The 25592-nt window shown below is 43.2% G+C and overlaps 1 long non-coding RNA gene across 1 annotated transcript; it reads left to right on the top strand.

Moving 5' to 3' along the window:
- Positions 1 to 46: 46 nt before the first annotated feature.
- LOC123381190 lies at positions 47 to 25562 on the top strand. Its single transcript, XR_006587910.1, has 5 exons — positions 47 to 180; positions 5087 to 5209; positions 15874 to 16006; positions 17389 to 17455; positions 25328 to 25562. It is a non-coding gene; the product is annotated as an uncharacterized LOC123381190 (long non-coding RNA).
- Positions 25563 to 25592: the final 30 nt, after the last annotated feature.

Raw genomic sequence — 25592 nt, 5'->3', positions numbered from 1 at the left:
CGGCTGAAAGGCGCCCCCTGGGTCCTAAGCCTCCTATGCCAGGCAAGATCACTAAGCCAAGAGAGAAACTCCCCCCAGAGAAGAGAGAGGCAGAGTTCAGGTTGTGCTTAGCAGAAGATCAGTTTGAGACCTACACTGACTGCATCCCCAGGGCTTTTCATCTCTTCTGTTTCCATTTGTGTGAGTACAGAAAGAGTAACTCTGTCAAGAGGCATCATTGTGGGGAGAAGGGTTTGAAATTATAGTCACAAAGGTGGACAATGTGCTAACTACACTAGTAGGAGGAATTCAAGACCACATAAGGGGCACAAAAAAGAGTATCTAGGTGGAAGTAACTCTTTATACTCATTTCTGAAAAAGAAAAAGGGCTTTTGTGGTTTCTATGTTTTTATGAACTTAAAAAAAAAAACAACAGTATGACATTGCCAGGGTCAGATCAGTCACTTTCCTTTGTTTATATTTTTGGAGTGTCATACATATTAGGTATACAGAAGAGGTCTCTTTAGTTTAAAACACATGTTAGGCAAATGTTGGGACATTTGCTCAGCTATATTTAATAGTCTACCCTTTCTACCAGCCTTGAATTCATAGAGGAAGTTAAGTCAAATGTTTGCTTTTTTTCCCCCCCTCCACCCTGTGGGAAATCCATTCACAGTGATTTATATCCATCATTAAACCTCACCACATACATATGACTTAGGCCTTTTGGAGTTAGGCAGAAGGGTCCTCTTCCTGTTTGGCTGACAGTTTGAGTTCCCAGTTTGAAGCCTCAGTAAATGTGGAGACAGAACAGAGTGATTCTCCAGGACTACCTTGTGACTCAGGCAAATCTCAAAATAGAAATGAGAGACTGTTTCGATCGGAGGGCTTGTGTCTTTAGGCAGTAATTTAGGGAGCAGAAAAAAAAAACTTCCTTAAATAAGTTTCAAAAGCTTTATCAAGGAAGAAAGCTAATGTCAATCCAACCACTGTGAAGTGAATTTGAATTTACTACAGTCAGATTTCAGACGTGGAAAGGACAGAGATAAACTTAGTTTACTTTTTACAGAAGTTTGCTGACTGTGTTTGATTCCTTCAGTCCCTTTAATAAAACATGTTGCTTTGTTTTTGCAGTCACGCTCCTGTCTCCCCACACAAACTTCTGATCCTCTGACTCCTGACTTGGCCTATGCTAGAAATTACACAGAGTCTGTAAATTTAGTCACATGTATATATATACACAGATATGCCAAAATTTTATAATAATTTTCACATAATATTCAGGGGTCTTTTTAAAAACACTTTTATTAATTTTACAACTTTTTGAGAACTTACTGCATACTAGATATAGTTCCAGATACTGAGAAGTTGTCTGTGAATAAAATACTTGAAATCTCTGCCCTTACGGAGCTTACAATCTAGTAGGGAAAGATAAAGGATAAATATATAAAGTGTCAGGTGGTCTTAAGTGTTATGAAAAAAAAAGTGAAAGGATCAAGGAGAGAACAATGGGGTGTATTTCACTTGCTAAAGAAAGCTTACACTATTTTCAGGGAACCAATAGGCTTTTTCTGTAGGCAGAAGGCCAAAGAGGAGGTCCTTTTTCCTTGCAGATCCTACTCTTACACCACTACAAGAGAAATATGATATACATTTTGTTTCATTACATAAAATATATAGGTTTGCAAAAATGAGAATGCAGTTTATTATTACTATTTTCTGAGAATGCAGTTTTTAATTTCACAGCAGCAGGGGGTTCTTTTGGATTGATTCCTCAGCAGCTAATCTATTGCCTTTGTATGCAGTGAGTGCTCAATTATTGTCTGATGAAAAGCTCCTCAGACTCTGAAGGGCTACTTCTGCCAGATTATAATTCTTTCCCCTCCAGTTACAATAGAGACAGGCTATACACAAGCCTGTAGTACCATTTTCAGATTATCTACTGGGTCCATATAGGGGTGCCAGTATTTCTTCCTCAGAATCCCAAAGCTTCTTTACCTGTTTCTGTTATCTAAGTTTCCTATTCAGAAAACTACTATCTGCTGTAATTTACACACCTTGATATACAGAAAAAACATATTTTGTGCCATGTGTCTTATCAGGTACAGCACTACCTGGAAAAGATATAAGACAGGCCAGAGGAGATTTTTTTCAGTTTAGTCATCTCTTTTTTTTCTCGCCTGTAAGGTATTTATCAGTGTGATTTGATTTTTTTCAGAAATGATAGGCATGTTGCTCAGTCCTTCAAAAACATATTCTATTATAATAGGTAGAGTACCTTCTTTCCTCAGGGAAATTGGACTTAGTTAGAGATGTGCCTTTCATCATCATTGACGATGTTTTGGTCTTTTTCTTGATCTAGTTTTGAACTTTGTGTCATGTATTGAAGCAATATGGCTATATTTCATGACCTGTAGTTACTCCAAATTTCATATTTCTTCTGGAAATATTCCTTCAATAATAATATGATACAGCACTACTCATATACTCATTTTGGATTGTTTATATCCCTGAGGACAATGTTGTGAATACAATACTCTTACTAAATATTTCAGGGATGTTTGACTCTTGGTTTCATATTAAATCAGTACTGATCCAGAGAGACAAAGCCGTATTGTTAACTCAGGAAATAGCCTCCAAAGCATTTCCCAAGAAAGATGGGCAGTTCATCTTGATAACAGAGTATGTTAGTGGAAGGGCTCTGGTAAGGAAGCCATAAAGCTGTTAAAAGACTTATGAATCTTTTGTCAGCAAAAGAGGGCTAACGTGTTGGTAAAAATCTTTGGAGTAAGATCTAATGAGTTGACTCCAGCTATTCTCTCCATAATAATGTGCTTTAGAAGTAGCTACTGGGTCGCCTGGGCGGCTTAGTGGGTTTAGTGTCCAACTTTGGCTCAGGTCATGATCTCGCGGTTTGTGAGTTTGAGCCTGACATAAGGCTCTGCGCTGACAGCTCAGAGCCAGGAGCCTGCTTCAGATTCTGTGTCTCCCTCTCTTTCTGCCCCTCTCGTGCTCATTCTCTCTCTCTCTCTCTCTCTCTCTCTCTCTCTCTCTCTCTCTCTCTCTCTCTCTCCCCCCCCCTCAAAAATAAATAAACATTAGGGCGCCTGGGTGGCTCAGTCGGTTAAGTGTCCGACTTCTGCTCAGGTCATGATCTCGTGGTTTGTGAGTTCGAGCCCCGCGTTGGGCTCTGTGCTGACAGCTCAGAGCCTGGAGCCTACTTTGGATTCTGTGCCTCCCTCTCTCTCTGCCCCTCCCCTGCTCATGCTCTCTCTCCCTCTCTCTCTCTCTCTCTCTCTCAAAAATAAATAAATACTAAAAATTTTTTTCTTAAATAAATAAACATTAAATATATATATTATATTTAATATAATATATATTATGTATATGTAATATATATTATATATATATATATATATATATATATATATATATATATATATAGCTACTGAGATTTTGCTGAAAGATATTTGGGTGTATAATTGCAAACTGAGCAGGAGATGATTTTATGAAGCTTGTTAAGGAAATAATATCCCAATATCTAAACCCCAAGGCCATTTTCTTTGAAAGTATGGCCTTCAATGAATTACATTATTTCCATTTTGATACACAGTTAAGTGTTTAATAAATGTTTGAAGGAAAGGGGAAAAGCAGAGTACCACATAAAGAGAAAGAGTCTAATAAGCCTACAGAGAATAGTAATTTTTTAAGGGTAAACAAAACAGCCAAGAGGGCTTGTGGATCACAGGTCACTTTCAGAAACAAGACATTCCACACTGAGGAACTGAGAAGCCACCCAAAAGCAGAGAACTTGGGAGTATCACATAACTGTTTTTGAGAAATAAAGGGAAGAATAAATTTCTCAAACACAAGTAGATTCTTACTTAGAGGCCAGTCTTAGAAAACATGGTTTTCACTTTGAGGAAAACACAGTCTTCAGTGTTGCAGGGATAACACTGGAGACTATAAATTTTAATTGGCTGGTAAGACTAGTCTAGCTGTTGATATTTAAGGTAAATTAACCCAGCAAGCTACAGTTATGCCTCTTTTGGAAAAATCGAATATTCTTCAATCTCAGTAAACCGGAGCTGCAGCTTTTAAAATTTATCAACACCTAGTATGAGCTTTAAGTGCTGACATTTAAAGCAAGAGAAGCATTATGTCAAATAATTCAGAGTGTAGGCTTTGGAAAGACCTGGATTCCAGTCTCAGCACTACAGTACGGTCTGGGGTAAATTACTTAGCATCCATAATTCTGAGTTTCCTTAGCCTGTTATTATCATGGTTAAGAGTATAGGTACCAATGTCAAGATTCAAATCCCAGCTGTCACTTACTAGCTATGTCATCTTAGGAAAGCTACTAAATTCTCTATGACTCAGTTTCCTTAAATGGAGTTTGAGAGAGAGAAAAATAGTACCTACCCCATTGGATTGTTGGTATTCATTCATCCCTGAATAAATTTCAGCTGTGTCAGTTTTTGTGTCAGTAACCTCTAACTTCAAATACTGAGTATATTTGCTATCTTCCAGAAACTTAGAATCTGGTTATAAAGATCAGGATAACACATATGAAAATGAAAACAATATAGGATATTTATAAGTAGGTGTTAAAGAATGTGATAAGACAATAAAGGTTTATTGATTCAATGATTATTAAACATCCAGTGTGCACCAGGCAGGCACTAAGTACCGAGTACTAGAGGGTGAACTCTACAGGGTCCTTGTTCTCAAGAAGATACTAGTAGGCAAAACAACAGTGAAATAAATGCTATGGTAGAGATTAGTACTGGGGGTGGTGGGAACTCACAGGAGGGGCATATGGCCTGGTTTTAAGAGGTTAGAAAAGATTTATCAGAAAAAGTAAAATCTGAATGGGGAAGGAGTTAGTGTTCTTGGTAGGTCAGACAATGTGCAGAAGCCTAGAAATGTAGCCTGTTACTGTGGCTAGTGGGGAATTTAGGGTGGTGACTAAAATGAGGCCCAAAACCATGAAGCCGAAGAGGTGAACACTTGCTGACCAGGTTATGGAGGTTCCTGAGTGTCAACTTTATCCTGAAGGCAGTGAGGAGCCAGTAAAAGTTTTTTGTTTGTTTTTGTTTTTGTTTAGGAGCCACTAAAAGTTTTAAGCAAGAAAGTGACATGTTTTAGCAAGATCACTCAGGCTTCAGGGTAGAGAATTAGAAGTCAAGACAGAAAGCTGGAAGACCGACAAGGAGACTGTTGGACTAATGTAAGTAAGAGAGAATAGTGGAGCTGGATACAGAATTAAGTCAGGTCACCTGGGTTTGAATCCTGCTGTGCTGCTTAATAGCTAAGGGACCTTATGCATGTTACTTAACCACCCTATATCTCTGTTTCCTAATCTGAAAATTGGAGATGATAATAAAATTTACCTTAGAGGCTTGCTGTGAGGATTAAAGCACTGAGAACACATCTGCCTGGCACATAGTAAGTGCTCCACAAATTCAGGTAATGAGGATGAAAAGAGGCAAACTAGGAAGAAGAATAAGTAAGACTCCATGACTGAGGGATGTTAGGAGCAAGTAAGAGGAGAAGCTAAGGAAGTTTCTGGTTTGGAAGCTTAGGAGATGGTGGTGCCATTGAGATAAGGAACAAGAGGAAAAGCAGGTTGGGGGAGGCCAATAAAAAGCAGTCAAAGATGGGCAAATTGCAATCAGGAGTGTGATGTTAGAGAAGCTAAAGCAAGAGTGTTTCAGGAAGGAGGGAATGGTCAGCATTATTAAATGCTACCAGGAGGGTCGTGTAAGATAAGAGCTAAAAAGAATTCACGCTGACAGCATGGAACCTGTTTGGGATTCTCTCCCTCTCTCCCTGCCCCTCTTCTGCTCACATGCACACTCTCTTTCTCTCAAAATAAATAAACTTTAAATACATGAATAAATAAATATGGGGCACCTGGGTAGCTCAGTCAGTTAAGCATCTGACTTTAGCTCAGGTCATGATCTCACAGTTCGTGGGTTCAAGCCCATCATCGGGCTGCAGAGTCTGCTTGGGACTCTCTCTCTCTGCCCTTCCCTGACTTGTGCTTTCTCTCTCTCCCAAAATAAACATATAAACTTTAAAATAGATAGGTAGATAGATAGATAGATATATAGATAGATAAAATAAAAAGAATCCATTGGTATTAGCAAAAAGAAGGCCATAGGTGACTTTGTCACGAGGAATTTTGGTGTTGGGGGCTGGGGGAGTTAAATGTTTGGATTATGGAAGGAAAAGGAGATGATGAAGGGAGAATGTGAGAATGGACAGCTCTCTCAAGAAGCTTAGCTGAGTCGTACTAGAAGTGGCTGGAAGGATATGGGCAAGGCTGACATTGGACCGAATGCACTGATTTGACTACTGACTGGTAGGTAAATTTCTGACTGGTTGTGCATCCATTCTAATTGACTCATAGCCATGCCAGGGAGGTTAAGAAGGGAGCTGATTTGAGGATAAGTAATGGATTTGGCTTCAGTGCTTCTGAATTTGACATAGGGAATTTGAATTTGACATATGCATGTAGAAATGCCCAGCAAGCAGTTTGATATGGGACTAATGACAGAAAAATCAGAGTGAGACGTAGGTGAGTGGGGATGTGCTAAGGAGGTACCAGGACAAAAGCGGGCTGGGAAGAAGGCTCAAAGGAACTCTGGATCTAGCCTTAGATCTCATGAGCATAATGAGAGTATGTGAACTCCATGAAGGCAGGTGCTGGTGGGTGGGAAATGGGTCTCAAAGTCGAGGTAAGAAGCCAAGCCTCAAATCCAGACTTCATTGCTTATCAAGATCATTTGCAATTAACATAGTTGCTCAGAGATGGAGCCCAGGAGTTCTAATCCATTAGGGAGAGGGAGCAGGAAAGGAAAGCCTGAGTTTGGAGTTGGAGCAACTGACCTTGGCCAAATGCTAGACCTAGTCTAGGCAGTGACGTGGCATGGGCCTGTAGGTTAACTTTAGGAATGCAACACTTTTGCCCTAATCTTTGCTGTGTCTTCAAAATGTAAAAAATAAAGCTCATCTGTGTATTTCAGGTATGCTAAGCCCTGACTGTGGTGTTTCCCATGAGTTACTCTTATCATTCAGGGTTGTAGTTAGCATTTGTATTTATGTAAACAATATGTAAATCAGATGTTTATTAAATATATGCTGGGTCTGGGAATAACAAGGTAGCTGGGAAAATATTTCTGTTCCACCTTTAGAATCCTGGTATTTCATTCTTCTATTACTGTTTATTCTCTCAGTCAGCAAACAGCTCTTGAGTATGTTCTGTGTCAGGGACTGCTTTTCCTTTTATCATCTCAGTTCCTTCCTAGGTGTCTCTCTCACTCTGCACTGTCACGTGGACTACTCTCTTGGAAACTCTTCACCTATCTTTTCTCATGGGTTGGCTCCATCCCACCTCTTCTTAAGAGATATCCTTTAAAGGATTTGTATGTCAGGAAATACTAATAACTGTTATATGTTCTCCAGACTCTGTTACAGTAAAATGGAGAAAAGAAAAAAAAAAGAATCCCAAAGAAGATCATAGAATGATTGTGACTCAAAGGAAATGGAAGGGCAGGAAAAATCAACATCTTCCTGCTCTGAGACCCAGCCATAAGAGATTGCTGCCCTAATTACCTCTGTGAAGCCCAGATAACAGAAATGAGTAGTATTATGGATGCAAGGGAGTGTCATAAGTGGACTCAAGGTTGGCCCCAGCGTGTCAAGACCCTGAGTTCGATAATAGGAAGTTAAGTACAAGCTTCAAATACTCAGTGTATTCTCTGAATTCTTAATGATATTTCTACCTGGAGCTTTCTCTTACATTTACCTTAATGGCTCAGTTGGAAGTCAGCCATCACTGCTAAGTGTCTTGAGTTTTATGCAGTATTGGCCGCAACTTCCTTATTATCCTGACATTAGAAATAGAAATTTTGCCCAGTTGCAGCCAGGCTGTTGCTACCGAGGCAGTGGTGGAGCACTTCCACTTTCTAGGATCTTGTCCTCTCCAACACTGAGTGGCCTAACCTTTTGTCACCTTCACAAGTCATCGTTATTTATGAGAAAGCCTCCCATTCCTAGAATGGCTCTGCTATCAGAGCAGTAACATGCCTTTTGCTCTGAGTTTCTGCCCTCGTGGATATAGTAGGAAAATCTGCCCCAATAAACATTAAATTGTTAATATATGTAAAGCATCTAGAAGAGTGCCTCACAGGGGCTTCTGGGTGGCTCAGTGGGTTGAGTGTCTGACTTCAGCTCAGGCCATGATCTCACAGTCTGTTATTTCAAGCCCCACTTTGAGCTCTGTGCTGACAGCTAAGATCCTGGAGCCTGCTTCAGATTCTGTGCCTCCCTCTCTCTCTGCCCCTCCCCTGCTCATGCTCTGTCTCTGTCTCTCTCTCTCTCAAAGATAAATAAACAATAAAAATTTAAAAAAAAAAAAAGAGTGCCTCACACATATAGAGAGCTTCTGCTATTGTTGTTGTTGTTGTTGTTGTTGTTGTTGTTGTTGTTACTGATACCATCTAGGATCAGAAGCTAGAGTCTAGCTGAACCTCTGATTTTGCTCTTGTTATGCTGGATAATTTAAGCAAGTCCAAATTATCCAGAAATGGAGTTGAAAATATTTGCTTTCCTCTCAGTTTTGTAGCCATCGTCATCTCAAAAAGTCTTAAAAAGGTCTAAGTGTTATTACATTAGTATTTTTGCTTGTTAGAGCTTTAACATCTGTCCTCTGGTTTCCTAAGAGACTATAGTCCTCACTTGACAGTGGGTTGAATAATCCAGCAATGTCTGCATAGAATGAGGTACATTTTACCCAGCCATCTACTGTTTACCAAACAGCAAACAGTAAAAATAAGCATCATAACTAACATTTATTGAGCTCTTAGTATGTGCCAGATACTGCTCTAAGTATACTATCTCATCTATTCTTCATAAAAACCCCATGTGCAAGGGCGCCTGGGTGGCTCAGTTGGTTAAGCATCCGACTCTTGATTTCAGCTCAGGTCATGATCTTATAGTTCATGAGTTCAAGCCCTGCATCGGGCTCTGCGCTGACACCTCAGAGCCTGGAGCTGCTTCAGATTCTGCTGCCTCCGTCTCTCTCTGCGGCTCCCCAACTTGCGCGCACTTTCTCTCTCTCAAAAATAAATAAACATTAAAAAAATTTTTTAAAAACCTATCTGCAGACACAATTATTATCCTCATTTTATAAATGAAGAAACAATCATAGAGAAGTTAAGTAACTTGCCTAAAGCACAAGAATAGTAAGTGGAAGAAGAGCCAGGATATGCACCCAGGCAGTCTGATCCCATAGCCTGTGCTAAAAACCACTTCATTGTACTGACAGGGAGAACCCTAGCTTTGAGCAGAAGTCCACTTCTGATCTCAACTCCTCTACTCCATCACTTAAAAAACTGAATGATCTTGGGAAAGTTATTCAACCTTTCCGAACATGTTTACTCATTTGTAAAATGGGGGTGGTAATGTATACTTTACAGGATGGTTGTGAAGATCATTGCGCACTTATTAGGCGTTCATTCAGTGTTGGTTTCTTCTCTTCCTGCTCTGTTCTAAGCACTACACTGGTGCTAGTGAGATGAAATGGAAAGCTGTGCCTCCTCAGGGTCCTTGCCTGGGGTGAAGAGGGAAGAGGGGGGAAGAGGGACCAACATGGCACCAAACCATTACAATATAGCATAAGAAATACCGCTGTAGAGGAACATACAGAGAGAGGTACAGAGAAAGTAACATTTCTCTGAATTGGGTCAGGGCAAAGTTGGAGGAGCTTCAAGGTGCCAGTGACATTTGTGTTGGGTATTGAAAGACAAAATAGGATTCGATGAGGTAGACATAGGGCATGAGTGTCCAGGCAGAAGGAGCAGCATGAGCACAGGTGTGGAAGAATGAAAGACCTTGGTAATGGCTTCTGGTAATGGCTAGAGGTTTGATATGCAGCTGGGGATCAGGGATGAGTTGGGAAATGATGATGACTCATGAGTTGCAAAAAAAGAGGCACACGAGCCTTCAGATTTCAGTATGTCCCTGCACCATTAAGACACAGACACGTGTAAAACACATTTAAAAACAAAATAGAGTGAGCTTAAGGAAATTGAACAACAAAAAAAACTTATGAATGCTCTTCTTTTTTTAACTGAGCTATCATTCACATACTATAAAATTCCATTTATAGCTACAATTCAGCAGTTTTAAGTATATTAACAAGGTTGTGCAACCATCATCACCATCTTAATTCTAGAACATTTTCATTACTCTGAAAAGAAAGCTATTATCTGTTAGCAATCACTCCCTATCCTCCCCTCTTCTCAATCCTTCATCTACTTTCGGTCTCTAGGGATTTGCCTATTCTGGGCATTTTGTGTCAATGGAATCATACTATATTTGACCTGTCATGTCTGGCTTCTTTTAGTAGGCTTAACGTTTCTGAGATTCATCTGTGTTGTAACATGTATCAGTGTTTCATTCCTTTTTATGACCGAATAATATCCCTTTGTATGGGTATACCACACTTTTTTATCCATTCATCAGTTGGTGATGGTTTTTTCCACATTCAGCTATTATGAACAATGCTGATGTGAATATTCATGTACGGGTTCTTGTTTGATACTTGTTTTAAGGGTTTTTTTTTTTTCCAAGTTTGTTTATTTATTTATTTATTTTAAATTTTTTCTTTTAATGTTTGTTTATTCTTGAGAGAGAGACAGGGCATGAGCAGAGGAGATGCAGAGCAAGAGAGGGACACAGAGTTCGAAGCAGGCACCAGGCTCTAAGCTGTCATCACAGAGCCCAATGTGGGGCTCAAAACCACAAACTGTGAGATCATGACCTGAGCCAAAGTCGGACAATTTATTTATTTTGAGAGAAAGAGAGTACACGCGTCAGGAGTGGCAGAGAGAGAGGGAGAGAGAGAATCCCGAGCAGGCTCCACACTGTCAGCACAGAGCCTGATGTGAGGCTTGAACTCACAAACTGTGAGATCATGACCTGAGCAAAAGTCAAGAGCTGGACGCTTAACAGACTGAGCCACCCAGGTGCCCCTCTTGTTTTAAGTTTTTTGGGGTGTATAACTAGGAGTGGAATTGCTGGATGATTCTATGTTTAACTTTTTGTGGAACTGCCAGTCCATAGAGGCTACACCGTTACGTTCTCACCAGCAATGTGTGAGTGTTAGAATTTCTTCACATCCCTGGGGCGCCTGGGTGGCGCAGTCAGTTAAGCGTCCGACTTCAACCAGGTCACGATCTCGCGGTCCGTGAGTTCGAGCCCTGCGTCGGGCTCTGGGCTGATGGCTCAGAGCCTGGAGCCTGGAGCCTGTTTCCGATTCTGTGTCTCCCCCTCTCTCTCTGCCCCTCCCCCACTCATGCTCTGTCTCTCTCTGTCCCAAAAATAAATAAACGTTGAAAAAAGAATTTCTCCACATCCTTGCTAACATTTGTTATTCCCACCCACCCCCCTTATTTCATTATTGTCATCCTAGTGGGGTAAAGTGGTAGGTATCTCATTGTGGTTTTGATTTGCATTTTCCTAATGAGTAATAACAAGATGTTGAGCATGTTTCCACATGTTTGTTGGCCATTCGTTGGAGAAATGTTTACTGTCAGTGCAGAGCCTGATGCAGGGCTCGAAACCACAAACCATGAGATCGTGATGTGAACCAAAGTCAGACACTTAACTAACTGAGCTACTCAGGTGCCCCTGCCCATTTTTTTAAAATAGTTACATACAAATTCGTTAGCATATAGTGCACCAGTGATTTCAGGAGTAGATTCCTTAATGCCCCTTACCCATTTAACCCATCCCCCCTCCCATACTCCCTCCAGTAACCCTCTTTTTGTTCTCCATATTTATGAGTCTCTTATGTTTTGTCCCCCTCCCTGTTTTTATATTATTTTTGTTTCCCTTTCCTTATGTTCATCTGTTTTGTCTCTTAAACTCCTCATATGAGTGTAGTCATATGATATTTGTCTTTCTTTGACTGACTAATTTCACTTAGTATAATGCCCTCCAGTTCCATCCACCTAGTTGCAACTGGCAAGATTTCATTCTTTTTGATTGCCAAGTAATACTTCATTGTGTGTGTGTATATATATATATATATATATATATATATATATACCACATCTTCTTTATCTATTCATCCATTGATGGACATGTGGGCTCTTTCCATACGTTGGCTATTGTTGCTAGTGCTGCTATAAACATGGGGGTGCACGTGCCTTCGAAACAGCACACCTGTATCCCGTGGATAAGTGCCTAGTAGTGCAATTGCTGGTTCACAGGTTAGTTCTATTTTTAGTTTTTTGAGGAAACTCCATACTGTTTTCCAGAGTGGCTGCACCAGCTTCCATTTCCAACCCCTGCCCATTTTTAAATTAGGTTGTTTGTGTTTTTTGTTGTTGAGTTGTTAGAGTTCTTTATGTAATCTGGTAGTAGATTTTTATCAAATATATGAGATATTTTCTTCCAATCTATGGGTTGTGCTTTCACTTTCTTTCAAAAAAAAATTTTTTTAATGTTTATTTATTTTTGAGACAGAGACAGACAGAGCATGAACAGGGGAGGGTCAGAGAGAGAAGGAGGCACAGAATCTGAAACAGACTCCAGGCTCCGAGCTGTCAGCACAGAGTCCGACACGGGGCTCGAACTCACGGACTGTGAGATCATGACCTGAGCCGAAGTCGGCCGCTTAACTAACTGAGCCACCCAGGCGCCCCTCACTTTCTTTTTTTAAAAAATATTTATTTATGTGTTTATTTATTTATCTGTTTGTTTATTTTTAAGTAATCTCTACACCCAACTTGGGGCTTGAACTCACGACCCCAAGATCAAGAGACGCAAGCTCCAACAACGGAGCCAGCCAGGGACCCCTGCTTTCACTTTCTTGATAGTTCTTTGATGAATAAAAGTTTTCAGTTTTGATGAAGTTTAGTTTGTTTTGTCTTTGGTTGCTTGTACTTTTGGTGTCATATTTTGCATGTGTATATCCAGCGGTCCCAGCACCATTTGTTGAAAGACTATCCTTTCCTCATTGAATGGTCTTGGGACCTTGTGGAAAATCAGTTGTTCATGAATGTATAAATTTATTTTTGGACTCTTAGTTCTCTATTCCATTGATATATGTGTTTATCCTTATGCTGGTACCATGTTGTTTTGATTACTGTAGCGTTGTGAATTCTCTCTACTTTTATTATTTTAAGTGTGCTTCTGAGTACATTTGTGTATTGTGGTCAGTATTTTGTATTTTCCTTTTTTTTGGGACATGTACTTCTTCGTGGATCATATGTATTATCAGTACCTTTGTCATTTAAAATAATTATGAAGTGTTTGTTTTATTGCCTTGCTGTGCTGTGCTACTTTTGTTAAGCTTTTATTTCACTCTATTTCCTGGGTTTCTTTTAACTTTTCTAGATAGCCTTGTTTGCACTGTTTCTTCTGGAACCAGACTCATTAGCTGTCAAGCCCCACCCCCTGGATGTCAGAGAATGCTAGCTGCGGTTTTTAGGTCATCTTCACAGAAACTCAGACCACTCCCATCTGCCTCAGCTCAGACTCAATACTTCCTGCCAGTTGTGAGTTGAATTTCTGGGGTAGAAGTCCTGCTAAGGAAACATATTTCTTGAAGCAGAGCTCTCCAGAGGTCAAGAGTGGCACCAACCTTACAATCTGCTGTATGCATATTTGTAAATTACCATTCCTGAAATATCATACTGATGAGACACATGGGAAAGAACCTATCTTTTGAACTTTTCTCATGCTGCCAAAACAAGCATACAAATGCTGTTTCCATATGCAATATGTCCCTGTCTTTAGAAAGGAGGAGCTTCCAGAGATTATGGGATTTGTTCAAGGTTACCCAGTGACCTTACAATGCTATGAGGAACAGAATTCATCCACCACTCCCACTGATCCCTTTCTCATCATCGTTACCCCACACTCCTTCTCTATTGGTCAACAGAAGATAGAATTTACTTCTCAATATTTTCCCCAAGGGAGGTTTCAAGTTTCTTCTTCTTCTACTTTGGTAAATAACACAGGTAAGGGGCCTCAGTGGATAACTTGCATTCATTGTACCACTCTTTGAAGGATCAAAATCATGGGCTCTGGCAACAGATCTATGAGAGAAGGGAGACAGGAGAGAAAATAATCTATAGCCTCAATGTGTTCTGAACTGTTTAGGAATTTTGGATGAGCAGAGATTCTCAGTTTTCCCCCATAACAAATAGGGTGTCTTCTGTGAAACTTGATTGTAGTGGTTATTGATCAAGTTGGAATTTTCAAATATATGCAAAAATAAAGGGAATAATATAATGAATTAGCAGGTACCTGCCACCCAGCTTGTAGAATCATCAACATGTGGCCAATCTTGTCTTATCTCTACTACCATTTACTCCTTTTCCCCACCGGATTATTTTGAACCAAAGCCAGTATATTGATCAAGTTTTCAGTTTCTAGTTGTTGTTGAAGCTATTTGCCTTAGATACTGGGATGTGTGCTCTCATTTAGATTACTTTTAGCATTTTTATTGAGACTGACATTCTCTGGCAGGTTTTTGTTTTTTGTTTTTTGTTTTTGTTTTTTGCACTGGTAGAATCACAGGAGTTTTCTGGCTTCACACTCTGTTCTTTTGTCTCTCCCTCCCCAGAGTCCTATGACCCTGTCAGGTTTGATCCAAGTGCCTATACCTCCACTTACTTATTCTCCTAGTTCACTAACTCTAAAGTATGAGGTTAGAGACTTTAACAGTCTTTGTCATTAATTACCCTATATACAGTGCCTAGCCTGGCATGTAATAGGTGCTTAATAAATGTTGTTGATGACTGAATGGAGGAATTCCATATGGCTTTCCACTCACCTAAACCTCACAATCAGCTGTTTTAACAGTGCACTTGGTTCTGTGTATCTTTTTTTTAATGTTTGTTTATTTGTTTATTTTGAGAGAGAAAGAAAGAGGCAGAGAGAGAGGGAGAGAATATCCCAAGTAGGCTACATGCTATCAGCACAGAGCCTGACATGGGGTTCAATCTCAGGAACCATGAGATCATGACCTGAGCCAAAATCAAGAGTCAGATGCTCAACCGACTAAGCCACCCAGGCATCCCTGGTTCTGTTATCTTCAGTGAGGAGAAAACTACCTGAGCCTCTTGAGAAGTAGCTTTTACCCTTGACCCCTTGTCTAGCTGAAGAATCTGAATTTTCCTGGCTCCCCCTGCTGGTCTCTCCCAGGTAGTTGCATACAGGTGCCTCAGGTGGCAAAGAATTGGAGCCAGAGCCAAGTTCTGCCAAGGAAAAATAGAACATTGTTGTGGAGTGCCCTAGCCAGTCCAGGCAGATCTGAGGAGGAAGAGAGCAGCTTGTTGAAAACAGTTCAGGGAAGTGCAGCTTTCTGTATAAGGGGCAGGGATGGTAGCCCAATGCCAGCAAAGGTCAAAACAGATCTGGAGCCTGTAGCACTAGAACTCCACAAGTATCACGACCACATGGGCCCATAAATGAGCTGGTCATTAGGTGGGGATCAGCCTCTACATTGACAATAGACATGTGCTCCTTGTCTCCTTAAGACAAAGTACCCTGAGGTCAGACATAGTCACCATGCAGGCTAAGTGGCTACAGAGTTTTATTTTGGCTTCCTGTGAAAGTTGAGGCAAGCGGGGTGGTGAATGTAGATGGGAGTGTCCCTAGAGTTCATGGTCTTATGTTGGATACATGACCCCATCTCCAACTCTTAAGACCAATAATATAAAATCTCTGTGGAGCTCTGGGTGTATGCTCTACTGGGGCCTCCTCCCTCCACCCTCTGTAAAAACAATAAAATGCCCCACACCTACCACTCCTTATCACATTTCTTGGTTATTTACATGTATTTGTCTTTTCCACAACGCAACTTCCCAGAAAGTGGGCTGCGGCAGAATGCATCTTGCCAGACTCCAGCCAGCTACAGACATCAGGAAGAGGGTTAAAGATGGCCAGACACTAGGGGCAAATCCCCTCCTCTTCTCTCCAACCCCAAACCCCAAGTACCAAGGTAATTACACTTAAAGTTGAACATGGAAGTAGGCTTTTGTTACCTTTCAGGACCTAGAAGAAAGCATGTGACTTTCCCCAATATACAAGGAAAGGAACCCAATCCAGAAGAACCCAATGGCATGAAAATTGCCACTGGACAATTCAGGGGATGTAGCAGAGGCCAAAGCAGATAAATATGTAACATGTCAGGGATGCTAAATGCTAAGAAAGAAGAAAAAGCAAGAAAGAGGAATAGGGCAAGAGTGTGTTGTTTTAAATTTGGTGGTCAGAGAAAACAATTTTGTTGAAGTGAGGAGCAATGTCTGTGATCATCTGGTGAAAGAATACTCATGGCAGAGGAACTAGAGAGTGCAACGGCCCTGAAGCAGGAGCATGCTTCGCTTGTGGGAGGAGCAGTGAGTAGACAAAGTGGCTGGAGCTAGGTGAGTGAAGGAGAGAGCAAGGTCAGAGAAGAAACCAGCAGCCAGATCATATGGGGGCTTGTACACCTTCGCAAGGGCTTTAGGTTTTGCTTTGAGTGAGATGGAACGCCACTGAAGGGGTTTGGAACCAAAAGCAATGTGAACTGACTTAGGTTCTACAAGGCTCACTCTGGCTGCAGTGTAGAGACCAATCAGAAGGAGGCAAGGGTGGAGAAGGAAAACCAACTAGAAGACAGTTGCCAGAGAGAGGTGAGTGAGGTGGCTTGGACCGAGTAGTAGTGAAAGTGGGAAGAAGCTCTTGACTTGTAAATGTGGTTTAAAAGTACAGTCAGCAGAGTCTGCTGATGGGTTGGAGGTGGGGTGTGAGAGGAGGAAAAGGCCATGGCTGCCTGCAAATGTTTTGGCCTGCGTCACTGGAAGAATGGAGTTGCTCTTTATTGAGATGAGGAAGACTGAGAGAAGAGCAGATTGGGGCAGAATGGGGAGAATTCACCAGTTCTGTTTCTACCTATTGAGTGAAATACCTATTTGATTTCTTAGTGGAGGTATCCATTTCAAATGATAGTAGACATTCCAAATAATAGGCTCCCCCAAAGAATAATAATAGCTAATACTTGGGGCGCCTGGGTGGCGCAGTCGGTTAAGCGTCCAACTTCAGCCAGGTCACGATCTCGCGGTCCGTGAGTTCGAGCCCTGCGTCAGGCTCTGGGCTGATGGCTCGGAGCCTGGAGCCTGTTTCCGATTCTGTGTCTCCCTCTCTCTCTGCCCCTCCCCCGTTCATGCTCTGTCTCTCTCTGTCCCAAAAAATAAAATAAAAAACGTTGAAAAAAAATTTTTTTAAAACAATAGCTAATACCATTTACACAATGCTTTACAGTTGACAATGCTCCCACATACATTATCTTATTCTGTTTCCACATCACCCACATAAGGTAGTTTGTTTCTTTCCATTTTACAGGTAAGAAAGCTGAGACTCGGAAAGGTTCTGCACAAGAGAGGCAGTGTTTGAATGTTGCCTCACAGAGGTAGGTGGCAACCAGCAGCCAGTTAGCCTTTAAGAGTAGCAGTCAACCAACAGAGAGACCACCTCTTACCCAAGGCTCTCAGGTAGGAAGACCTAGACCTCCCTAACCCTGTCCCCAGCCCTCTCACAAAGAAGAGCCAGCAGGAAAGTGGAGAACAGGCTGTGTCCCCTCCCCTCCCCTCAAACCACCAGAGCCATGGCCAGGTCTAGCTTCCCTGGGAGGGGCAGGGCAGGAGCTTTGAAGGGGAACTTGAGATGGACATTTCAAAAATGAATATTTTTATTTGTGTACACATTTAAAATTAATCTTGAAGACCAGAGGGAGACTATTCTAATTCCTAAAAGTAGCTGAGAATCCGTGGCATCCATCATTAAGCTACCCAGTGAAAAAAAAGGGGTTTGACATGGCGTCACTGAGGGCAGCCATTGAAAAAGATCAAAAACCTTTAAGTTTATACAGGATATGACACCCAGAAAAACCAGTGGCAATTGCATTTCCTTCCAGCCTTTTTCCCATGTATCTTTTTAACATTGTTCAGATCTTACCAGCTAGGCAAGTTTGTTTTTCCGTAACTTGTTGTTTTCTCATCACTATTTAATACAAACATTTCCCCCCATGGTCTTAAACATTTTTGTAATCATCATTTTCAAGTGGCTGTACACTAACCAGCCACTTAGTCTGCTTCCACAATTTATATACATCTTTGTGCATTAAGCTGTTGAGGGTTACCTTGCTAGATATCTCCCAATGAGTAGAATTATTGGTTTAAAAGATAGAAACGTTTTTAGACTTTTGATAAATTCTAATAATTTTCCAGAAAAGTTCTTCTAGTGGCATAGGAAAATAAGAGTGAGCCTTGGAAGATCTTCTGGTTCTAAATCTCAGGCTTTTATTTATTTACTTATTTATTTTATTTATTTATTTTTTTAATTTCTGTGCTGGTCTTCTTGTGAAATGGAGACGAGTGCATGTGTCATGATCACGAGAATCAGAACCATGACCTCAGTAAACAGCAGTGGTGCTTATTATAATGAGAGAAGAGTTGCAGAATTCCTAGGAAATTGTTTTTGTTCAGTCACCCACACTGGCCCCCACATTGGAGGACAGCCTGCCCTCACCAGTTCTTCTTCTCAATCTGATGGCTGGCAGACTTTTCCCAGCAGCTCCTACACAGTCTGAAATGACCCTTTCTTCCCTCAGTGACATGAAGGGGTTTGTCGCTTTGATTGTCAGCTCCTATCTGGGCTTCAAGGGCAAATTTCCCCATGTCCTGCTTTCTCTGAGCTCCTTGCTCCTCCCACACCCATTCTACATCTTCAAGTCCTAAGGGTACCTCAAGGTCCTATTCTAACACTATCTTCTCAGACCTGGCTGGCACTTCATCCTTCTCCAAATCATCAGAGCATTTATTTCCCTTCACCTCTCACATTCTCTCTTATGGTACAGACATCCATTTATGTGTATGTCCCATGTCCTACTCTGTATTCGTAAGCTCCTTGAGAATGGGAATCGAGTCTATCTTAGTACACAGAATATCTGTTCCATGAATTAGTCGTTGCTCAGTGCCAAGTACTATTCTAGGTATTGAGAATACAGAAATGAATTATCTTTGCATGAATACCATTTGCAAAGAAACCTGGTCTCCTATGGGGAGATCAATTCATAAAAACGTGATGCAGAAGTAGAAATATGTGCAGAACAGAGAGATGGCACAGAGGGAAGCACAGTGATGGAGCCCTGGGCTCCACAGTCAGGCAGTTCAGGACCCCACTTGGCTCCGCCAACTTCACAGCTGTGTGACATTGGTGGTTACCTTTTCTCTCTGGGTCTCAGTGAGAATAAATTAGTACCTACCCTACAGGGTTGTCAATACACATAAGGCCTCTAGTGTGGTGTGTGGCACATGGTAGTGACGTAATAAATGAAAACTAGGGTGCCTGGGTGGCTCAGTTGGTTAAGTGTCCAACTTCAGCTCAGGTCATGATCTCACAGTTCATGAGTTCAAGCCTTGCACTGGGCTTTCAGTTGTTGGCACAGAGCCTGCTTCCGATCCTCTGTCTCCCTCTCTCTCTGCCCTTCCCCTGCTCTCTCTCTCTCTCACACACACACACACAAAGAAAAAGAAGAAAGAAAGCTATCTCCCTTCTGGAGGGGGAGGGAACGCTGTGGAGACGAGGGGCCATCTGAGCTGAGCTTTTGAATAAAAATTCCTCAGGTAGGCAAGAGATAAGGACTTTACAGGCAGAGGAAACTACATGAATAAGCAAATAGTTTATCAGGATCCAAAAGCCCTGCCACTCATGGAGTTTGTGCTCCTTAACACGGACACCAAAGCAGTCAACAGGCTCAAGGCATGGATTTTGACTCAGAAGAGGAGAAAATCAGGAGCGAATGCCCTTGCAGGAGGGAGAGAGATGTCAATAATCACGCAGTTTCCTTTTCAGTGTTGCTGCAGGCTTTGACCTCTGCCTGGTATGGACAGGCCACCAGATAGGGCACCAGATTTGGGGAGGGCAGCAGACTTTCCCTGAAGCAAAAATAAATTATTTGCCTGTTGTGCCAATCCATAATGATACAAAAAAGCTTTATTCAGAAGCACCTACCTCCACACTGCCTTGTCCTCCAAGGAAACTTGTTTTGTTAGGAAGAATTCTTCTCTTAGATAAATATTTGGCATTTCCTTTCACAGCAGTTTAGCAAGAGCTGCAGATCCAGACATTAATTGCTCTACCCTCCTCCTCTCCACCCCAGTGAGAACTGCTTCACAGGGTATGAAGGCACCCTCCACTCTTAGAGAGGTGCAGAGGAGGGTCAGAGGTAGCCATAGGGAGGGCGGGGAGCTGGCTGTGTAAGGACTAGAATTCTGGAGGCCCTGCTGCCAGGTACCCAGTGGCTAGGGATGATTATGTAAATTAGAGGAAGTCCCACCAGCCCACTTTCTCCAGGGCCCAGGATAGATTTTAGAGATGCTGCTGATAATATTAGGGTCAGTTTCAGGGTAACTTTAGGGTGAGTGCTGACTATTGTCACTCAAATGTAAGGGAGGGCACGACTGTGGAATTTCCTCTTGCAAGGGGCCCTCAAGAGAACTGGGAAATTCTGAATTCGCTGCCCAGGCTGGCAGCCATGACTTCATCCCTGGTGCTTCAGAGTCCAGACCTTTCAGAAAAGCCAGAAAGCAGATAGATAAGCCCCCAGAAGAACTGGGGCAGATGGTAATGGGATTCATTTACCACTCCCTCCAACTCCTTCCTTTTGCCAGCTCCCTGCCCACTCTCTTCCCTTTTTCCTTCCCCTCCTACTTCTACCCCCAAAAGCAGACCTAAAGGAACACAAAAGGACCAGGAAACAGGACAGGTGACCCCGGCAGACAGTTCTTGTTCTGAGCACATTAGGCCCTTCTTTGCGTGGGCTCTGAAGTTCTCGGAATGACCTTGGTTTGGCAATGTGGCATTGCACTCTGCATGGATCGATGGATTGATCCGAAGACCAAGAAATCACAAGCTCTGCGGGTCAGATAAGCTTAACTCACACAAACAAGGAGCCCGTGGTGGGCTGGGACCCCAGTCTGGGTGAAATCCAAGATTTGAAACCAGGGGAGGACCTGGAGAAACAGGCTTGGGCAGTGGTCAGCAAACTCTAGCCTCAGGGACAAGTCCAGCCTGCCACCTGTTTTTGTACAGCTCGTGAGTTATGAATGGTTTGTACCTTTTTTAATGGTTGGAGACAAATCAAAAGCAGCAGAATATTTTGTAACATGTAAAGATTGTATGAAATTTAAATTTCAGTGTCCATCAGTGAAGTTCTGTTGGAGCCCAGCCATGACCATCAATTTATGTATGTCTGTGCCTGGCTGCTCTTACACAATGGCAGAGTTGAGTAGCTGTGACAGAAACCATATGGCCCACAAAGATGAAAATGTTTACCCTCTGGCTCTTTACAGAAAAAGTTTGCCTGCGTTCATTATTTTGAGAGCGTAGCCTGGAGAAGGAGATAGTGCAGGTAAACTAAAAGGGAGCTTTGTGTTTCCTAATGTGCTCATAATGGATCAGTCCATGTAATCCTCGCGGCAGCCTCGTGAACAGGAACTGTTTGCTATCCTTGTTTTCCACATGAGGAAGAGGAGACACACCTGCCAGAAGTCACCCAGTTAGAAAGTGGTGGTGCTGGGCTCTGCACCCAGCTGGCTATCCCCAGAGACCACTGTGAACCAGGGCACCGTGGTGAAGACCCAGGAGGGTGAGATTCAGATGCCCAGAGCCATGGAGGGAGAGCCTCCCAGGTGGAGGGTGTTCCATGGGTGAAGGCCCAGGGCTGGCAATGAATGGTGCACACTGAAAATGTAAGGAGCAAAGTGGGGAGCTCCAGTTGGATGGGACAGCTGGGGTCAAGCCATGACACTTCCGGTGCAGGGTAGTCGTGAAGAAACAGTCTGGGCCTACGTTCAGGTTCTCAGTGTACCTCTTAAAGCTGTGTGTTTGGGGCAAGTTGCTTAACTGTAAAAATAGTGTCTACCTCTTTGGGCAGCTGTAAGGACAGACTGAAGCAATGTGTGTGAGGTGTTTAGAAGGGCACCTGGCACTCAGTAAACACAACATGTGCTGTTATTATTGAGGTTATTGTTGTCAGAAACTGGATGTGTTGAAGGTTGGCATAAACAAAGGCCTGATACATGAAAAATGAAAGCACAAGTGGGGACTTGTGCTTGGGGCATATCAAGTAAAAAATGTGGGATGGGAGCCAGGGAAATACATACGAGGCAAGTTGCTGTGGAGAGTTAGTTTTGGGGATCCCCCCAAGGCTCTAGAGGGACAAAGGAACAGAGAGAGTCAGGGAAGGGCTTAAAGTTCACTGTCACCCATCAGGAGCCTGGCTTTGTGCCCGGCACCTGGTATACATTATTAATCCTCACTACAACCCTCCCAAGTCAGTCCTGACACCCCCATTTTACAGATAAGGAAGCCAAGGCTTGGAGAATTGCCAGAATTATAAGCGTCTCAGAAAGTATGTCCGGAGACTAGCCATAGCCCCAAATGCAACAGGCCTCCAGGTCCCACTTTTGGCTATCAGTGGACAGATTTCTCAATAGCCCTATGTACCAGGGGTTCCTTGGTGCCACAGGGCTTCCCTCGCCTATGCCAGCGGCAGAGATGGGTGATCACTGCTGTGGGGAAGTGAGGCCAAGTCTTTGCCCAGGCCATCAGGCAGTGGCTGGACAGGCTTCTGGTGTGGCAGCTCTGCCTGGAGCAAGTGACTTGGGAGTGGGGTGCAAGTCACCTGAGAGGGTTACCTAAGCATGAAGAGTGCTTACCCAATAGGGTCTCTGGGCACTCTTTTTTCTTTTTTTTTTTTAATTTTTTTTTTCAACGTTTATTTATTTTTGGGACAGAGAGAGACAGAGCATGAACGGGGGAGGGGCAGAGAGAGAGGGAGACACAGAATCGGAAACAGGCTCCAGGCTCTGAGCCATCAGCCCAGAGCCTGACGCGGGGCTCGAACTCACGGACCGCGAGATCGTAACCTGGCTGAAGCCGGACGCTTAACCGACTGCGCCACCCAGGCGCCCCTCTGGGCACTCTTTCCAGCACTAACCCTGGCTTCCTCCGTGGCTTTTTTGTGCTGCACTGTGCAAGCCCTTGTCCCAGGGCCCTGGCAGAGTAAAGGCCTGCTCTGTGCTGAGCACGGTAGTGGACATTTACATGTGTGTAAAGGCACTGTTGCTGGAGCTTGGGAATGAAAGTTCTGGAGTCAGAGGTCAGAACTGAGTCTGTATGCTGGCTCTGACACTATGTGACAGGGGTGGGTGGGATGCCTCTACCTCTCTGAGCCTGTTTGCTGGCCTGCAGGAGGGGGATGGTAATGGAACCAACTTTACAGGTTGTGCTGAGAATTAAGCACAGAAAATGTTAGCTCATGATGGTCTCCCTTACTCTTCATGCCTGTTTATCTGATGAGGAAATTGAGACTCAAAGATTTGCCCAGGGTTGACAGCAAGCAGATGGTGGATCTGTACAGCCAAAGCTCAGGTGTTTTTTGTTTTTGTTTTTTAATGTTTATTCATTTATTTTTGAGAAAGAGAAAAAGTAGGGGAGGGGCAGAGAGAAAGGGAGAGAATCCCAAGCACGTGGGGCTCGAACTCAAGAACCGTTGAGATCATGACCTGAGCCTAAATCAAGAGTCAGATGCTTGACCGACTGAGCCACCCAGGCACCCCCAAAGCTCAGGCTCTTTACCCTTAACCATGGCAAAGTAATTCCACCTTTACGCACCCATGTTCTGCACAGCTTTCCTCCCTCTGGCCTGAAGGGCACAGGTGTACAGAGGAGATGCAGAGGTTGGGAGGCAGGCAAGGGTACCTCCTTTTGCTGCTCAGGCCTCCAGGTGAGTAGTGCTTTGGAAGAAGCAGCCTGCTTGCTTTGTGTTCCCCTCCTGCCATGCACAGATACTGCTTCCTGTGGTCCCTCCCTGTCCATGGACATGTAGGGGTTTTGCGGTGGGGGTGGGGGGTTTGGGGGAACAGGGCCAATGATGTCGTTAGCTCAAGGCCAGACTCTCTGCCTTGACACCTGGAGGGTGCCACCAGCTGGCAGATCTTGTGGTCACAAGGCCACATGAACAGGGCCTCAGCATTTCAAAGTTGCCCTTTCCTCTGATACTGACACCAAATGGCCCAAGCCTCCATCCCACACACTCCACAGAACCCAGCAACTTTCCCAAGATTTCATGTAGATGGCTTAGAGGTTTTTTAAAAAATCCAGCTCAGAGCCTTTGCCTTTATTTTTTTTTTTCTTCAACGTTTTTATTTATTTTGGGGACAGAGAGAGACAGAGCATGAACGGGGGAGGGGCAGAGAGAGAGGGAGACACAGAATCGGAAACAGGCTCCAGGCTCCGAGCCATCAGCCCAGAGCCTGACGCGGGGCTCGAACTCACAGACCGCGAGATCGTGACCTGGCTGAAGTCGGACACTTAACCGACTGCGCCACCCAGGCGCCCCAGAGCCTTTGCCTTTAAACCAGAGCATCGTAATTAATATTAATGTGGGTCTAAATAATTTTGTGCTTTGTTTATTCCTCCTGGTCTATGTTTATTTTTCTCTCCTTTATCATTTTTCTTCTACTTGTTTGGAGGTTAAATCCTGTTTCTTTTAGTTTAGGGGTTTCCCTCTTTCTCGAGGTTTCTCAAGATGCCCAGGCTGATTTAAATCTGCCATACCCTCTCACTAAAATTCTTGCTCCCATTAATTCTTCACTGTGCTCACTTCTTGCCTCTTGTTTGCTGTTGTCTTTCCCCCTTCTTTTTTTTTAAATTAATTTATTTATTTTGTGAGAGAGAACACAAACAGGGGAGGGTCAGAGAGAGAGAGAGAGAGAGAGAGAGAGAGAGAGAGAATTCCAAGCAGGCTCCACACTGTCAGCACAGAGCCTGATGTGGGGCTTGAACCCACAAATTGCGAGATCATGACCTGAGCCAAAACCAAGAGTCCATGCTTAACTGACTGAGCCACCCCGGTGCCCCTCCCCCTTGTCTTGATACATTCACCACAAAGGGTGCAACAACCTTTTACCTAACCCTGTAGGTAACACAGGGTTGGGGGGTGTTTCATGTTGCTGAACTTCTTAGAGCCCTTTGGCCATGAGAACCCTCTCCCTGCCCATGTCCCTTCTTAGGTCCTAGCTAGTCATTATGTTGGGTCTCCTTTAACTCCAGGTCTTCTCTCCCAGAGCTCCACCCCCAGGCCCTCACCATCCTGGACCAACCTACCTACCCTCCCACTGTTACTATCCCTACCTTGCCCAGTTTTTCTCCCTGGACGTCTTGTTACCTGAACTCATGGTTAGCTCTGCTTATTTGTTAACTGTCTCTTTCCCAGTAAGTTCCACAAGGGTGTCCTGCTCACCACCATGCCCCCAGGGTCTGAGGCTGGGCCTGGCACACAGCAGCGCAGACAACAAGGAGTGAGTATCTGTTGAACAAATGGGTGAATGCCGGCAGCAGAGTCCTCAGTGGGAACATCCACCTATCAATCCCAGTGCAGCTGCAGCTGGTGCAATGAGGAGGAAGAGAGGTCTCCTGAGATCCCACCTCTCCCCCAGGTGCCCACCCTTTGCATCCCAAAGACCCCCACCCGCACCCTT

The sequence above is a fragment of the Felis catus genome, chromosome D3 (genome assembly GCF_018350175.1).
Source record: "Felis catus isolate Fca126 chromosome D3, F.catus_Fca126_mat1.0, whole genome shotgun sequence".
In the NCBI taxonomy this organism is placed as follows: domain Eukaryota; kingdom Metazoa; phylum Chordata; class Mammalia; order Carnivora; family Felidae; genus Felis; species Felis catus.
This window is presented reverse-complemented; position numbering and strand designations above follow the sequence as displayed.